This window comes from Canis aureus, chromosome 24, assembly GCF_053574225.1.
Source record: "Canis aureus isolate CA01 chromosome 24, VMU_Caureus_v.1.0, whole genome shotgun sequence".
Lineage (NCBI taxonomy): Eukaryota > Metazoa > Chordata > Mammalia > Carnivora > Canidae > Canis > Canis aureus.
In genome coordinates this window covers 6,763,630-6,778,819 of record NC_135634.1, presented here as the reverse complement: position 1 = coordinate 6,778,819, position 15,190 = coordinate 6,763,630, and the positions used below count along the sequence as shown (strand labels likewise).

The following is a 15,190-nucleotide window of genomic DNA, read 5'->3' as shown; positions in this document are numbered from 1 at the left end:
GAGCATGCCCTGCATCCCCTGAAATTTCAAAGTGTAGGAACTGGCACTCCATTCTCCTTTGAAGAAGCTTCAGAGGACTGCAGGTGGGGCCTGACTCCTGCCTCAGAAAGCAGAAACTGAGCAAGCAGGGAAGGGGCCAAAGCACTGCTCTTGTGACTGATGAAGAGTGAGCAGAAGGCAAGCTGAGGGCAAAGCACAAGCTAACACCCTGCAACCCTGCCCCCACCCTCAATTCCTGGGTGGGATATATTGACATTTCTCAGGTACTCCTGGCTGCCCTAAAACTAAGGTAAGGGAAAAACAAATGGTTAACTCATAGATCACAGTCCTGCAGGACAGGAGTCTCCATCTGTTTATAAATGTCTTAGTGATTTACAAGAAAAAAGCAATTTTATTAATGACCTAACTTCCAGAAACCCATAGACTCAATTTTCTGGAGCCCTAATATCACCCTCCCTTCCATAGGGATGTGGGAAACAAAGGCAGAAGGGAGTGTAAATAAAATTAAATTTCCTAATAACCTGCATCCCACTGACAAATACTTGAGATAGGTGGAGTTATAACATTCCTCCAGGAAACTCCCAATTATCTTAATGCTTTGCTAGAGGGGAAACAAGCTTATCTTGACAATAGCCAGGCCTCCAGTATCCTGAGAGTCTTCTTTAGCATATGAAAGTCCTTTTAGACACCTCCCTCTGTCCTTACCTACCTCTACTCCAACATAAATAATCAGTCACTCCTCACAACCCCAGTGTAGCTCTTTCTGCCCAGGGGTCCTGTCCCCATGTTTAATAAAACCACCTAATTGTACCAAAGGCATCTCAAGAATTCTTTCTTGGCCATTAGTTCCAGACCCCAGCACTACTCCAAACCATATCAGCTGAGGCACCATGGCCTGCAACTCTTTGCCATGCCAGGGAGGAGCCATGCAGGACGAATGGAGTTGGTGTCAGTGTGAGTACTCAGGTCCTGTCCCAGCCAATGGAAGATGTCTGGAGAAAGAGGCTTGTTGGCGATGGGGGTCCAACCAATGTTCCCAAGCTGAGGAAGGTGTCATGAGTGGCCACCCAGAATAGCGACTTTTTCTTTCTTAAGGCAATTCAGGTGAGAAGACTTGTGCCCAAGATTGCGAATCCGAGAAACCACCGAGGAGCCGACACTGATGCAAACACACGAGGATTTATTTACAAGCTCGAGCTTGGGTCCAAGTGTACCCGACACAGCGGAGCAGGGACTTGGACCCCGACGTAGGTTACAGCTGGGTTTTTTATAGGCTGGTCTAGGGGATTTTCAGGAGGGGTGGAGGAATTTCTCAAGTTCTGTTTACATTCTGATATGGGACCTTCAAGGGCATTGAGCTCTGTTCTCATTCTAATAGGGGCTTCCTGCCCTTGGCTTGGACTCTGTTCTTATTCTAATACGGGGCTTTCTAGGACTTCAAGCTGTAAGCTGTTTTCTTCCTGTAACTGAAGTAAGGTAAAGTTCAGCTCTTATTCACAGGGGCCTGGGATGGCTGTACTTGTGATAACGCTGAACTTAAAGTAGAATGGCCTTAATTTTCTCGGCCTCCACGAAGACCAAACCTGAAAGAGGCCAAAACATGCCCCACAGACAGAACCAGACATAGCCATCTGGGAGGCCCAGGGTCTGAAGCCACCCAACAAAGTAAGAACCATCCTATCTCCTTATATCTCCCCCTTCTCTCCTCCCATCATAGGAAACAGATGTTAGGGAGAGGGAAAGTCCTGCCCCTTCATTCTCCTTCTGCTTCCAGGTGGACCTGGGTCTGTCCAGGAAAAGGTCAATGCTTTGACATTAAACCAAGTCAGACTTCTGGAATAAGGCCTTGGACTGGACATATGAAATTCAGACTAGGCCTGCATCCCAAAATCATTATGAGAATGTACATTTTCTAAGAATAAACAGATGCTGAAATCTGCCAGTGTCTTAATCCAGCATCTGAGGAAGAAAATCTCCACTGATTAAAGTTTAAAGGAATAGTGAGAAGCAAAATAAAGTTATGCTGGTTTTAAATGCAATTCTGTTTTGTTCAACTCACCTGTTCTACTCACACAAAAACAGAAACAACAAGAAGGATAAGGTAAAGTAGGAAACCAACTCCTAGATTATCAGTCAGAGCTTTAGGAAACATTTTTAGAAAAGAACATTCAGAAGTTCTGAAATCTGTGTCTCTACGGAGACTTTTCTCAACTTAAGCCTTGTATCTTTCATCCTAAATGGCCCACAGGCATCTCTGCAGGAGCATGTTCAAAGGGGAACATCCCCCACCTCAAACTAATCTCCCTCCAGGGCTCATACTTAGCTTTTTGCACTAGCTTTTGTATTCATACTTTTAGTATAAATGGGAAATGCATGAAGAGCACTTAGTATTTTGCTGGGCACAAAATGTAATTATAATTATTATGAGCTAGTTGAAGGAAGGAAGGAAAAGAAGGAAAAAAGGGAAGGAGGAAGGGAGGGAAGAAATGAGGAAGGGGAGATGGAAAGAGATGAGGTGCACACCCCATGATACACACGGGTGTGTGTCAGCCCATACCCATGCTCATAGGCAAAGATCTTCAAGTTGACCACATGTGAAGGCATGTGATTCAGTACAGCGGCTCACTTAGGAGCAGGTACTTCAGCACTGCAGATGGAAACAGGTCTTCGACTTAGTAAGTGAACAACTGTGACAAGCAGGTGGCAGATGGGTTATGGGTTGAGGAAACAGCAGAATATGTTTGAGACTTAGATGCATCACTTGCAACCTTGGGAATTTGAATTAACTGTTTAATCTCTTTAAGCTTTGGTTTTCTTATCTGTACAGTGGGAGTAATAGTCACAACTCTGGTTACCTTACTGGAAGGTATAGGTACAGATGTAGTGGATACTGGTCCAGATGCCCCTGAAAGGACCAATATCTCATCCCCCCAGAAGCATTGACTACTAATGTCCCTTTGGGGAATTGCCCTGAGTCTTTCCCAAGCTCTGCCTCCCCAGGGCCTGCCTACTCCAATAGCTTATTGATCTATCTTCAGCATATCTCCAGATCCAACTCCATCTTTCCACCTTCACCACTTCTAGCATAAGCCATTCCTCCATCATCTTTCATCTAGATTCTTGCAATAACTTTGTACTGTATCACCCTCATTTGATATCCTACAGCCTGAAGGATAAAACACACCTTGTCATGTCCTGCATTACTTCCCCCTATCTTACATAAAAACCAAAATCCTTATGAATGGCTACCAAGCCCGTGTGGTGTTTCAGCACTGGCTCACCTTTCTTAGGGAACCTTCTAATCTCATCTCAAGACCTACCACTCTACCTCTTGTTCACATCACTGTAGCCATGCCAGCCTTCTTTCCTTTGTTCAAATCATGCCAGGCTTAAGGCCTTTCTGCTTGTGATTTCCCTCTGCCTAGAATACTCTTACCTTGCTCCAAGTCTTTATGCAAATGACTTCTTATCACAGAGGTCTCTTCTGGCTATCCTATTTAAAATTGCAACACCTCATCCCCTTTTTCTGCTTTAGTTTCCTCTTTAACACACATTATCATCACCATACTATACATTTACTTATATATTTGTCACCTGTCTCCTCCCACCAGAATACAAGCTACGTGATGGTAGGAATTTTTGTCTTATTTTATTCACAGCTATATCCTGAGCACCTAATACAGTGCTGGACACATGGTGAATGTTCAAGAAATATTTGTGGGTGGAATGAATAAATGAATAAAAGATAGGAATTTCCCTAACAGTAACTAACAATTTCTGTGAGTAAATACTGTTCACCAAAATCTTGACCTGTATGTATGTGAATACATATCAACAAATTCGAACACAGAAGAATTCGAATATGGTACAGTGATATTATACTCCCAAAGACACATGAAAAAACCTATAGCATTAGTTAATCAAACAGCAACAATGCATTCTGAGAACTGATATCAACAACATCTAACTCCTAGTTCACCTCATTTCTATGGGATAGAGCCAAGGAATGACGTATTTAAATTATGGTGACATCTTTTCTTCTTTGTCAAAGGAACTGATGAGGAAAGATTGAAATTCTATGGGCAGATGCTACCATATTTTCTTTCTCTACCATTTCTGAATGCACTAGGATTTCTGAGCATCCAATCATATCATTGTTTTTCATGATCAACCCTAAGCCTGGGTTTCCTTTCCAAAAGACAATTAATGATAGAACAAATCCTCTGTTTTCTGCAATTTTCCTGGCCTCACCCTCCCTGTGCCAGGTCTGGCTTCTCAGGGTTTAGATGAGACTTTTCACCTAGTTGACAAAAGGCTTTGCTGGATTCATTAACAGAGGCATCTCCAGCTTCTGCTATTAGCCAACAATTTGTTGTGCTGTATTTGCCAATGATTACTTTGCCCTACCAAATTGTTGGAGTTCACATAGTTGGCAGTGGTTTGAAGGGGATGAATCTCCCAGCAACACCTGACAGGAAAACAAATTCAAACCAAAAACTCTATTCACAGTGGCACTCAGTCTCTCCTGCTTTGCCAAATCTGTTTGCTAGTCAGTCACTCTTGAAAAGGGAGAGAGTATGAGACAAGAAAGAGTCATACTCACAAACTTCCAGGCATTCTAAGAAATGTGAGTGGACCATCACAAGCCCTCTTGGGGCTTTTGCATTGACTCCTGGGATCAATCTACCCGATGGCATGTAAGACAGGTCTGATTCAGACACTGTGAATGGAAAGCACTCACTGATTATCCTCACAAGTCATCCCTCAGACCCCATGAGGCCTTCATTGTTGTAAGTCACTAAAAAAGAGATTCAGTGATTTGAATAATAAAAAACTTCAGGCCTGAGCATTTAAGGGTATAGAGTTCTAGGAGAAAAGCAAAAAAAAAAATCTAATGCTACTACAGAAGAAGGCAAGGCAATGGAAAGATATATTCAGTTGCCCCTAAGGCAGGTGTAGCACTGTGGTATAGTAATTTTTTTAGTTTTAGGAAGCCCTTCAGAAACTTCTCATTGGAATAATAAAGGATGAGTATACAAGACTGACAGCAGAAGCAAGTTTTCATGAGGGGTCCCTCTCTACAATCTCAGAGGGCTCACAAAGAATCTGGTCTTTCTAAACTTGGCAGAACTTCAGTGGGGAGACAGTCCTGTCTCTCCTCCAGCCTCTGGACATGCAGGTTGCTTGGGTGCTATTTATATTTTGATTGACAAGTATACACTCTGTTGGGTAAGTAGGAAAGCATCTCTTGCAATGATGCTTCAAAGGAGCAGCTGTCTGGAAAGATGAATCAATGCCAGGATAGTTCAAGAGCCAATCCAAATACCAGTAACGAAAGTAAACAGTAACAGATGAAGCAAACACTTGAAAGAAGAGACTTACTCTCGGAGTTCATGGTGCACTAAAGATAGACAATGTGATACATACTTCTTCTTATTTATTTTTTACTAAAAAATCACCCAACCAAGAATTATCACCTTTAAGGAATTACCTTTGTTTCTGTTATTTAATCTATCATATTGTTTTCAAAACTAGGAAGAAAAACACTTACTTCCCCATTCTCTTAAATTCTTTAGCATGGCATTCAATGCCTCTAGTGATTTTATACCACATGCTTCCACATTCCATCCACCACCACTTCCCATCATCCATAATGCTAACTAGTAAAATCTGAGCGCCTATCATTCCCTAAACTTGCACGAACCTTTGCTTATTCCTTCCCTTCTGTATGAAATTTGCTTTCCTGCAACCACACTTGACAAAACTCTAATCATTGTTCAAACCCCACTTAATTGACATATTCTTTGGGGAACCCTCCCAAATGTCTTCCTAAGCAGAATTTATTATTTGAAGTATGATCCTCTAGCGTATCATAATTGCCTTACAGTATTTGCCATACTATATAAGTGTCTGTTGTTCATCAGCTTCTCTCTTCTACTTTACTATGATATTTTTTGGTGGGCTCATCTATCTCACTTATATACCTCTTGCTCCCTTATTAAATGTTTGATGAAATAATATATGAAAGAAAAAAGTCAGAAGTTTTTCTTTGCTCTCTCACTTTCTTACTCTATTGTTTTACAGAAGAGAAAAATATAGTCCAGAGGGATCCAGAGTCCTGCCCTAGGTAACAATATCAAAGCTGAAAATGCAAAGGTAAAAATCAAAAGATCCTTGGTGGATCCATGAACAGGCTGATTTTAGGGCAACTACAGTGTGTTTTTTACCATTGAGAGGAATCAAGTGTATAGTGGGGAAGGACCACAGGTGGTATAAAGAATAGAGAAAGGAATATTGTTTACTAAAATGAAACTTCAAGTTAGGTCTCTAGTGAAGCCCCTACACAAAATATATCAGTCTTTAGCAAAAAGGAGTATTCCTTCTGGATCTGACGTCTTCTTTCCCCAAACTGCCAACACATACTCAACCAAAGACATTACCAAACGCAGGTGTTGGTCATGCTTGAGTAGTAATGATATCATCAGAGAGAAGTCAACAAGTCAGTTTTCAGGAGTGGGAGTATCACCTCAATCATGGTTTCTGGGAGTGGGAGATAGAGAAAGAGATTTTTTTTTTAATTTTTATTTATTTATGACAGTCACACAGAGAGAGAGAGAGAGAGAGAGAGAGAGAGAGAGGCAGAGACACAGGCAGAGGGAGAAGCAGGCTCCATGCACTGGGAGCCCGACGTGGGATTCGATCCCAGGTCTCCAGGATTGCGCCCTGGGCCAAAGGCAGGCGCCAAACCGCTGCGCCACCCAGGGATCCCGAGAAAGAGATTTTGACTCTGTTTTTTCTCTATTTCCACATTATAATCCTCCAAATTCGTGAGAGTGATCAACACACAATCCTTAGTAAGGGAAACTTCATCCAAGGAAAAAGGAATTCTCTGATGTTAATAATTTATGTAAATTCATGTGGTGTAAGAATCTTAGAGGATTCTAATAATACTTTGCTTATGCCTCTCACTGAATTAGCAGAAACAAAGACCATGGCAAAGATTATTACCCGTTGGCCTCTAATCCCTCAAGCTTCCAAGGCCCCAGACATTGCAAGGACTAGTAAACAAGGAGTTTTACTTTAGACTAGGAAGCATCCCCCTGTGAGTGACTCTCTGGAAGCTACAGAAAGTGAGAAAGTGTAATTTCATCATTATCATTATCACATCCACAAGCCCATTGATGTGTTTATAATGTACAGGAGCATTCCTAAAGCATTTGGCCATAATTGCTGGGTCAATTCACAGGGCAATCAAGATTCTCCAAGACAGCAATGGAACAGGATGCTAATGGCATGTAGCAGTGATAGAATGTCAAAATGATGATAGTGTAAGATATGGGAGATATCAGCAAGGTTGATGACAAAAAAGAATGTGGAACTTTGTCTCTGTAGGAGAGGAGAAAGGCTTAGTTTAGCTAAAATGGCATTTTATTCCATAATCATCATCATAATAACTCTATCCCTAAGTAGTCATTATCAGGATTCACAGGGTCAGGGTTCCTTCTCACACAACAGGCACATACACACACACTTAAATGGATTTAAGTAGTCTCAGACTCTGCTCTGCTCAGCTCCTATTTAATTTTGAGTAGGTGGATTTAGAAGAACAATCAAGCCTTGAACAACATGAGTTTGGACTGTGTGGGTCCACTTACATGTAGTTTTTTTCTGATAAATACAGTCCACTACTGTAAATGTATTTTCTCTTCCTTAAGATTTTCTTAATAACATTTCCTTTCCTCTAACTTACTTTATTATAAGAATACAATATGCAACACATGTAACATACGAAATTTGTGTTGATTGACTATTTATGTTACTGATTACTAAGGCTTCCAGTCAACAGTAGGCTATTATTAGTTAAGTTTCACAGGAGACAAAAATTATATGAGGATTTGCAACTGCTCAAGAGGTTGATGCCCCTCGCCCCCACATTGTTCAAAGGTCAACGGTAGCTAGCAATACATATATTTAGTCTTGGCCATGGACGTAGGGACTATAAGAGTGATAAGGATACACAAGGGTAAAATAATTTGTGTACACCAGAGTAAAGGGGATCTCTTTATCATGTGTAAAGTCTTAAGAGCATCAGCTCATTTTCCCCTGAGCTTTGCATGTTCTGGCTTTTATTGACTTCTCATTTATATCCTTTACCCTAGTGTGTCAGCCATTTCTGACTTCTACATATTGATGATATCCTAATATAAATTAGGTCGAGACTCAATTCTAATTGCCTATTGAGATTAGATATTGTGTTCTGCCGACACCATATATTCCACATATTCAAAATCAGATGACTACAGTGAATCAGATTGGTAGTTTTGTTCTTAGTGGGTAGATTATATGGTTATGTCCACATAAATTCAGTACAACAAATTCAGGACAATGTTTCTCCAAACTTCTAGTATCCAAGGACTAACTAGTTTATTGGCATATACAGACCAATAATTTTTACATTTTTAAGGTTTCGCCACAATTTTAGACAATTAAAATGAAACATTTTAAATAGATATTAGTATTTTTTTAAGATTTACTTATGTATTTGAAAGAGAGAGAGGGGAGGGAGGAGAGGGAGAGAGAGAAACTGAAGCAGATTCTGTGCTGAACGTAGAGCCTGACACAGGGCTTGATCTCCCAACTCTGAGATCACAACCTAAGCTGAAACCAAGAGTCAGATGCTTAAATGGCTGTGCCACCCAGGCACCCCAACAATATTTTTTATATCAGGAAGAAGGATAACATTATCTCAAATTTGTAATAGGTTATTAAAAAATAAATTTGGGGGCATCCCAGGTGGCTCAGTGGTTTAGCGCCTGCCTTCGGCCCAGGGCGTGATCATTGGAGACCCAGGATCAAGTCCCACGCCGGGCTCCCTGCATGGGGCCTGCTCCTCCCTCTGCCTGTGTCTCTGCCTCTCCCTCTCTCTGTGTGTCTCTCATGAATAAATAAAAAAATCTTAAAAAAAATTTTTTTTGTCTGTTTCATGTGAGGCCACAAGACAGTAGCTAGTACTCTTTTATTCTGAAATGAGGTGCCAAACTATTTACAAATGTGTTCATTAAGGCTAAGAAAAAGATCTGAGATTGAAATGAAAGTTTCATTGGAAAATATTATTGAAGTGTTGTGACATTTTCCTTCTTTACCCACAAAAGGAAATGGAGAGATGTTCCACCTACCTCACTTCAAAGATAAAGAAGAAAGAGACAACTCATGGAACTTGATATGTGACTTAGAGATTGTGGAATAAAGTAAATTGTGTTTGACTCACAACAGAAAAATATTATGGAAAGAAGGCTAAGTGAAGTAGAGTGAGGATTGTATTTACACACTTAAATTTCCATTTATAGTGGATCAAGTGTATATGTTTCTAGTAGACAATAATTTTATTTAAAAAAAAAAAAAAAACCCAGGCATGCTAGAAAAACAAATAGTCAAGAACCAAGTTGGAGGTGGTGGTGGAGTAAAAACAGAAGAGGGTCCAAATATGCAAGGAGATCAAATGACCAAAAAGCAAGAGAAGTTTAAAAACAAACAAACAAACACTGAAACACTGAGGTGAACAGAAATCAGAGTTACCAGACATGAGTTTTAGAATATCAATGATTATTAGTTAAGGAAATAGGGGGCAAGATGGTGTCACCAGATAACACAATCTATAAGAAGAACCAAATGGGAATTATAGGAATGAAAAATATAAATAACCTAAAATAAAATTTTGATGAATGGTTCAAACAATATATTAAATAGTGTGCAAGGAAGAATTAGTGAATTGGAAGTAGATCAATAGAAAATACCTGCACTGAAATCACAAAGAGAAATAAGGAATGGCAAGTAAGAGAAAAAGCTGCAAGAAACATATGACACACACACACACACACACACATACATACACACACCAAAACAAACAAACAGACAAAACAAACAAACAAAAAACAAAAAACCCTGACAAGTATTAGTGTCAGAAGGAGAGAGGAGAAATAATGGGCCAGAAGCAATATGTGAAGACAGACAGGTTGTGAATTTTGCAAAACTGACAAATGACATAAAAGAAGAGAGACATAAAGATTTTAGAGGCTCTGCCAATCAATGTCAAGGAGTATAAATACAAAGAGAACCACTGGAGGTACATCATAGGAAAACTGCTGAGACTCAAGTCTGTAAGACAAGACTCATTACCTTCAAAGAGCAATAATAAGAATAATGGCTGACTTTTTAATTACAACTATGTATTGTCCAGAAGACAATGAAATGACATCTCTAAAGTGCTAAAAAAAAAAAAAAAAAAAAAAACTGTAGACCTAGAATCCTATAGCTACAAAAAAAAAATAGACTCTAAAATGGAATTTAAGATAGAAAATATAAAAATCAATTCTAAGTGGATTGCAAACCTAATTGAAATTAAAAAAAAAAAAAAAAGAAAAGAAGGAAGGAAAGAAAAGCAGGCAGGAAGGAAATTAACTTCTAAAAACGAATTTAAGAGAATATCTTCATGCTATTCCAATAGAGGGTTGAAGCAGAGGCCAGGCCCAGGTGCACCAAAGATTGGTGAAATCACAATGAATTATACCTCCTTCAAATTCTCATTCCACTTTTTCCAGTTATGGAAGCTTGCACAAGGAAATTCCTAATCAGTGGTTTTCATCTGTCCCAAGGGGACAAAAAAAACCCTCTTGCTTTGAGAGGTTTCTGTGGAAATTCAATGAGATGACTCACAGAAAATATTTAACCTGGTAGGGCCTGGTACAGAGTAAGCACTGAATCTCTATTGGGCTTATTGTCTTCATTGGTTTTATTGTTGTTGCTATCACAATAAGGATTAACATTATTTTATGATCTCAGACACCTAAAGGTAATTTCCATACTAAAGCACAGCAGTATTGTTTGATATCATTTAGGAAAGAAGTAGGTTTCCTGTATTCTACAGCTTTTTGGATTCATTTATTAACTCACTGTGAATTTGTTCTGTTTCACTTATTACAATATTCATTGGATCAGAAATACATTTGGAATGAATAACAATAACGATAATGAATATGTACTAAGTGAGCCAGGCATACATGCATTACTTCACAACTTCCTCACAGAAAGGTATTTCTCTTATCCCCACATAATAAACTCACCAAAAGAATTATACTTTATTTCTTCTATCAAAGGTTTTTTGTTTGGTCTCCAGGATCAAAAATCCCTCTTATATTGCTCTGCTGGTGGTGTACACAGATACATGGACAACCTGAGGGATGGGGCACCCAGCAATGACTACCACAGGAGTCCCACAGGACATGAACCAAGCCTTAAAGTAGAAGTAAGGAGTTACCAAGCAGAGCAAAATCAGAAAATGCTGGAGAAGCATAGTTCCTATAAAGACTGGAATTATTTATTATTATTATTATTATTATTATTATTATAAGATTTTATGTATTTATATTCACAAGAGACACAGAGAGAAGCAGAGACATAGGCAGAAGGAGAAACAGGTTCCATGCAAGGAGCCGGATGCAGGACTTGATCCTGGGACTCAAGGATCACGCCCTGAGCCGAAGGCAGAGGCCTAACCGCTGAGCCACCCAGGCGTCCCAAGACTGGAATTATTGCAGGGGCTGGAGCTGAGGGAGTGACAAAGTGGGGAAAGGCAAGCTCAGAAATGAAGGGGCAGCTAGGGCCAACCGTGAAGGACCGACGTCACTATCACTTCCCTCAGTTTATAACCTTATTCATCAAGTTTCTTAATCATCATTTGCATCTCTGTACCTACTATCAAATAGCAACCTTGTGGACATTGTGGTCATATTTAAATGAGATAATTTATATTAAATGAGATAGTACTTAAATAAATATTCCATTGTCACAAAGTGAGGGAAGTCAGAGCTATGCAGTGATACTTGAGCCCATCAACTATTTACCTGGAAAGCGTGTGGCAGCGTGGGCTCATGGGCTAGCAAGAATAAAATCTTACCATGATAATCTTGATAAAAATTCTCTTACACTTTGGGGAAAATCTCTTCTATCCTAACTGTGTTTTATTTACATGCCCTCAATTTGCTTATTTCACAGCGTTGGGCTGCTGAGAGACAGGGGCACCCAACACGGCCAACATCTCAAATTGGGTCAAAATGGCTGATCTTCCCGCCAAAGCAGCCATGACCACCACATCGTCTCCAGTAAACGGAAGCCTACACGGGAAGCCGAGACTTTCCATCCAGGACTCTCCAGCCAGGGACCACCCCCGTCGCCTGTACTATCCCCACCCCAGCCAGTCTCCTAGGGACACGGTGATCCTTTGCCCAATTTGGCAAGGGACCCACCCGGATCCGACCCGGAGCCAACAAGGCTTAAAACCCCCCCGCGCTCCCCAACCTGGGCGCGACTTCCCTGACTCGGGCCACCTCTCCGGGTCACCGAACCTCGCCCGGGAGCGCTCCCCATCAAAAGCACTCTCGCCTCGAACCTACTGCCTGGCTCTGCCGGGTTGTTTTTTTTTTTCATTTCTCCACCGTTCATTTTGGAAAAAACCTAACACACAGTATTTTTAAACACATACACTTTAAAAATGTTTGCAAATCATATATTTTCACACAGAAAAGGTCTTGTCATTTCAATATAAAAAGATAAAATTAAGTAGGTTCCTGGAAGATGTTGGTCCAGAAAACAAAACAAAAAGTGCTAAGAAGTCAAATAATATGTAAAACAGTCATAAAGCAGTATCAACTGGTATCGATACACACGCACATACACACATGATGTACGCTGATGTTAATAAAGTAGGAAATGCTACTACTTGACATGATGCACAAAAAAGAGGATTTGCTCTATGACACTCACCACTTTTTCAGATTCATTTTGCATTGCTTTCTTCTTTTTTTTGAGGTCTTAGTTATATACAGACCAGTATTATTCAAATGTAGTGATTTCAGATAACATACATTCTTTTTCAAATAACACACATTATTTTTCCTTTCTTATCTCCTTTGTGACTCTCATATCTTTGTAAATCTCTTCTGTTGTAATGAGATGAATACCTAATTGTTCTCCCTTGAGAGAAATGACATGTTAATGAGAGCATGCTAAATATAAAAGTACGCATGTACAAGTGTTCTTTCTATGGAATTTGGGGAGCCATAAGGGCAGTCCTTATTAGGTACAGGGCAGAAATTCTGATTCTGGTTTCAGGAGGGAGAAACTTGCATTTTCATTCGCTTGAAATCCGTTAAGAAGCGATTTTGCATGGCCACACCAAGGCCGCTTGCTAAGGCTGCAGTTGAAAATGCACTCCTTTGGCAGAATTTCTGATACACTATGACAATGGAGCAGTCTGCACACTTCATAGCATGAAATTTAGGGGGGAATTGGCAGCCACGTGTGTATCTAAGAAAGCGCATCCTAATTTGAGGACAGGTTTTGTTAATAAACCAGGACATAAAGGTTTATCTTCTCCATCCAAAATAAAAAATCACTGCAATGTCAATAAAATGCCTTCGGTTAAGCTCTGCTTGCATGAAAGTATTGCCCACAGCACCATATCTTTTATGCTGGTGGATAGCTATGCTTCAACTCCTCAAGATCTTAAGCAACATACATTTAACAGCATGACACGTTAAAGGGAGAACAAATTTCTTTTCTTCACACCAGATGGGAATAAGGAACGTGAGTGTTGTGCACAATGAAACACTATCTATAAATCTAGCGTTTTATCATCCCGTTTCAGACTATAAAATTAGAAGATTCATCAGTTACACCTCCACTCATGAAATATACCTGCTGAGGTATGGGATCCTCGTGGGAAGACTGATATGGAGAACACATTCAGAGAGGTGAAGTCATACATCAGTGAGCGTGATGGGTTAGTCGGAGCTATGACCCGGGTAGCCAGCTGCATTTGCATTATGCTGCAGGATGTCAGGAGCATGCCAGGAAACAGAATTATTAGGAATCCGCTTAATACCAACTCTACCTCATCGGCCTATGGGAGGTCTGATTTTATATTTTTGCTACATACAAAGACATCCCCAAATAATATTAAGGTAGCATTCAAAATTGACTAAAAATATTTTTCTCTTATTAGAATGCCTTTTCAATAAGGGGGAAAATAAGCAGTTTTTCACCTATTTCTCTCTCTTACTCTCTTCCTTTTCTTTCCCAGTTTCTAATTCTAATCCACATCCACACTCTTTGTCCTCATGATTGTAACAGTGGCACGTGGTATCTGTAAGGTGTGGGAAATGTTCAGAGTGCTTCCACCTTCATTACCTCATGTGATCCTCAAGCCACCTGGAGAGGTTGGAGCAGAAATAACTTAATGATGACCAAGAGCAGGGATGAAAATGCAGATATTCCCACTACTTTTCCAATGTCAGTTTTATTTATTTTTTTTCTCTCTCTTGAGGTATACTCAATGTGTTGGTGATACTAGCAAACCAGGTAAAATATGTGTCAGAGATCCTTTGTTTTCTGAATTCTTTTGTTTTGTTTTTGACAGAATATCTATAGAACCCAAAGAAAACAATTTAGAGTTCTCTGGCCATGTTCTCTTTGAGTCATATTAGATGGGCTTTTGGCTACTTCAGGCCTGGAAAGCTCACTATGATTTAACTGGGTTGAGAAATTAACCATACATAGTAAACTACTCCAAAATGTAGTAGCTTAGGGACTCCTGGGTGGCTCCGGGGGTTAAGCACATCTGCCTTCAGCTCAAGGCCTGATCCCAGAGTCCCAGGATCAAGTCCCGCAACAGACTCCCTGTATGGAGCCTGCTTCTCCTTCTGCCTATGTCTCTGCCTCTCTCTCTGTGTCTCATGAATAAATAAATAAAATCTTTAAAAAACCAAAACCAAAACCAAAGTGTAGCAGCTTAAAAAAGCATAAACATGTGTTACCTTTGGTAGCTCTCTGGGTCAGGAATTTGGGAGCAGCTTAGCTGGGCAATTTGACTTAGAGGAGCCATTCATGAAACGGCAGTCAGATACCCACCAGGTCTGCAATTATCTGAAGACAAGAGGATCAGCTTCCAAGGTGGCCTGCTCACATGACTGGCAATTGGTTCTGGCTGTTGGTAGGAGGCCTCTGGTTCTGTCCACATGAACTTCTCCCAGGGCTATTTGAGTGTCCCCAGAAGCAGAGAAAGTAGCCCACAAGAGCGAGTGGAAGTCACAATGCCATTTATGACCCAGCTTCCAAAGCCACACACCATCATCTC

At 40.3% G+C, this 15,190-nt stretch overlaps 2 long non-coding RNA genes across 4 annotated transcripts in view; one reads left to right on the top strand and one right to left on the bottom strand.

The window, feature by feature from the left end:
- Positions 1-14,777, top strand: part of LOC144296427 (uncharacterized) — a 45,999-nt gene extending 31,222 nt beyond the window's left edge. Inside the window, exons 2-3 of the long non-coding RNA XR_013363548.1 lie at positions 6,085-6,156; positions 12,052-14,777. This is a non-coding gene — a long non-coding RNA (uncharacterized LOC144296427). The remainder of the gene's footprint in view (positions 1-6,084; positions 6,157-12,051) is intronic.
- LOC144296426 (uncharacterized) overlaps positions 1-15,135 on the bottom strand; it is an 85,317-nt gene extending 70,182 nt beyond the window's left edge. For 2 of the 3 annotated variants that reach the window (XR_013363546.1, XR_013363547.1), the window contains exons 1-2: positions 14,871-15,135; positions 13,753-13,883 (exon numbers count right to left, since the gene is read on the bottom strand). This is a non-coding gene — a long non-coding RNA (uncharacterized LOC144296426). Of the gene's footprint in view, positions 1-12,819; positions 13,030-13,752; positions 13,884-14,870 lie in introns of all 3 variants that reach the window. The other variant, XR_013363545.1, reaches the window with a different exon arrangement.
- Between the last annotated feature and the right edge of the window lie 55 nt (positions 15,136-15,190).